Source organism: Cupressus sempervirens, chromosome 3 (genome assembly GCF_028749045.1).
Source record: "Cupressus sempervirens isolate cs-2001-9-10 chromosome 3, ASM2874904v1, whole genome shotgun sequence".
NCBI classification, from domain to species: Eukaryota; Viridiplantae; Streptophyta; class Pinopsida; order Cupressales; family Cupressaceae; genus Cupressus; species Cupressus sempervirens.
The window spans coordinates 686,050,919-686,054,267 of NC_143120.1; the positions used below are offsets into that span (position 1 = coordinate 686,050,919).

The 3,349-nt window shown below is 38.4% G+C and overlaps 1 pseudogene; it reads left to right on the forward strand.

The window, feature by feature from the left end:
- Nucleotides 1–2,197: 2,197 nt before the first annotated feature.
- The window catches only part of LOC149568593 (aspartic proteinase nepenthesin-1 pseudogene), a 1,316-nt pseudogene continuing 164 nt past the window's right edge, over nt 2,198–3,349 (forward strand).

Below are 3,349 nucleotides of genomic sequence, written 5' to 3' on the forward strand. Positions count from 1 at the left end.
TTAGTGACCTTTACACCCCCAATATTCCATGTAATAATTCTCATGAGTCACTAAGAAGGAACTTCCCCTTCCCTATATTAAATTGAAGTTCTGATCTTAGTTTGATCACCTATAGAAGTATCCCCTTTTCTTAGTTCAGTGATGCATATTTTCTTTTCTTTTCTTTTTGTTGATTGAGCACAAGTTCTACTCTCTTTTCCTTTATATGTTTGTGCTACTCCCAATTCATCTCCCTCTGTTTCTGTTACCACCTTTATTAAAAGGCTTCATAGTTTCATCATCTTCCTATAGATAAGATTCTTATTGGGTGCTTATAATCCAATCCATACTTTAAAATGAAGAGCTTTTCATAATCAGTCATAAAATAAAATTATAATAAAATGTGCAACTTACATAACTCTTTATTCATGTTTATCTCCCCTACGTTCTTTAGTTTTATACACTCTACAATACCCTATATCTACTCAATTAACAACTACTTAGTATTTTCATACCCCTCATCCCTATCTATTTAATGATTATCTTCTCCTATTTTAGTTTCTCACTCCTTAGTATCTTCACTTCTCATGCTTTTTTCTGCCTTTTATTTTATAATTTTTTTAACTTGTACATGTGCTCTTTCACAAGATAACTTTTTTCTTCTCTTAATTTAAATCTTCAAAAACATTTTTAATGTTCGGATAACATCTGTATGATCATTAGATTAATTTATACAATTAGGTTATTAATTAAATGAGTATCATAGCTTCCGTATTTTTAAAATGAACAGTCAAGACCATAACTTTAGATTGGTCCTATCAAAGCATATCTAGAAAAGTACACTCTTGATCATTCTATAGAAACAACAAAAAACCTAATAGAACAAAACAACAATAAAATATTTTTTACACTGTAAAGTATATTTTGTAATTAATTTAAATATTCTTCCTTATATTGTTGTCTTAAAAATGCAATGATACTTTTGTTAGAGATATATATCTTTATCGTGAGTCAAGATCAAAATTTAGTGTGGATAAAATAAATTTAAATGAAGTTAATGATATGCCACATATATAAAGAGTAAGAATATCCCTTTTGACATCTAAAATAACCATAACCATAGATATAGAACTTATGCATATCTAAGGATTTGACCAATAATAGTTGCAATACTTTCTAGAAGTTGAAAATGAGGATATATCTAGATGACATATTTTCTAACCTATGAGTTCCGAAATCATAATTGCATTACGTTTCTAAATTCACATCAATTTTAAGGCTGCATGCATTGTATTTACATGAACAAAAGGAATTATTGATTGATCAATATATCATTTGGTTAGCTATACATCTATTTAAACTATATTAATTTATTTTGATATGCATTTTTTAGATCTGAGGTTAACTCAGGAGTTCCTTAGAGTTTGTCACACTGATAAGATCAAAAAACTTTTTAATTTTGAAGGACATTGATTATGTTTGAGAATGTTTCATTCTTTCAAGACTCCATTAACTAGAGAGCTTTCATATGAGAAACTAAATGTGCCACTTATATTGACATTCCACTACAGGAAAGAAGAAAAATCCAATTGTTAGAGGTATCATTTTTACCTTTATAGACGCATCATTTAATATATGCTGAATATTAAAACTTATACCATTTATTAAATTTGTCTCGACTAACTAAAGGGATCAGCTTGAATAATTGAAATCAGAAAGAAACGTATCAATTTAATAACTGAATATCTTCGAATAAAAGCTCTCTAAAATGATTAACTGACTGGTGTAAAACACTTCGAAAGGTACGGTAATAGAAAACAACATTCGCTTTGTTTGGAATTTGGATCTCAACGGGGCCAGAAGATTCAATATGAAGCAGGAATATTGAGTGTACGGAAACACTACGTAAGTGAAGGCGTGGACAGGGGAAAGAGCGATTTCTATCCTTTCTAGAACAATTCTAGAGAAGATGAGACGGTCACAGATAGAGAAAGCGGAATTAAATAAACTCATCCAATAAGAGAATCGGTCCTGTTATTGGGACAAGTGGGGGAATATGTTGAGAGGAGAGTCAAAAACCAGTTTCAATTTCAGTAACGATCGAATTTGATTTAAGGCTCTTCCTCGCTCTCTATATAAACACCATATGGAGTGGTGTTGATGAGAGCAGAAAACGTTTTGCAGATTTAGAAAAGACGGAGAAATCGGGTACTGTTCAAAGGTGTTGGGTTTTGTGGTCTTGATATGCTTGGCTATTCCAATGATATCATGTTCTTCGGACAGACTATTTAGTGCTTGGCCCAAGTCCAGCAGCGATGAGAATGTCAAAGTAAGGGTGAACATGACGCGCAGATCAGAGGGAGAGTTGAGCTTCGCTGCGCGAATTCGTTCGGCTGTGGATCGAAGTAAGGGAAGAATGAAGAAGATAGAGGCGCACATAAGAGGTGAATTGGACGCTGAAACGCCGGTTCAAGTCGGGGATGGAGAATTTCTGATGAGCGTTGGAGTGGGAACGCCGTCTGTGAGCTTTGAGGCGATTGTGGACACGGGGAGTGATCTGATTTGGACTCAGTGCAAGCCTTGCCAGGAGTGCTTCTCTCAGCCCACGCCAATATTCGACCCCTCCAAGTCCTCCACTTTCTCCACAATTCCCTGCGGCGATTCTCTTTGTGACGCATTGGGGAGTACACAGACGGGATGCAGTCCAGATTTTACCTTTATGTATCAGTACGGCGATGGCTCCTTCACCAACGGTGACCTGGCTTGGAGACACTGTCAATTGGGAGCAGCAAGGTTAAAGGCGTTGCATTTGGATGCGGGCATGACAACGAAGGGCAGGGATTCTCTCAGGGCGGCGGTCTCGTGGGACTGGGAAGAGGTGGTCTCTCTCTCATCTCACAGCTCGGTTCCAAAGCAGAGAACATGTTCTCCTACTGTCTCTTGTCCATCGCCGACTCTTCTTCGCAGACCAGCCCTCTCTTTTTCGGGGAGGGCGCTTCCTTGAGCGGAGGCAAGACTTTGTCGCTCATTAAGAGCAGCGTCATTCCCACTTTCTGGTACATCCCTGTCACAGGGATCACCCTCAATGGTAAGGCCGTAGATATTCATCCCGGAACTTTTGATCTGCAGCCGGACGGCAGCGGAGGTATGATCATCGATTCCGGAACCACAGTGACCATTCTGGACGAGGCTGCCTACTCTCCTCTCAAGACAGCCATCCAGTCCGCCATTCACCTCGCTCCTGTAGACGGCTCTTCCACAGGCTTGGATCTCTGCTACGGGACATCGTCCACTAAGGACGTCGCCCTGCCGACCCTCACCTTCAACTTCAAGGGCGCCGTGGATTACGAGCTCCCAGCGGACAACTTCT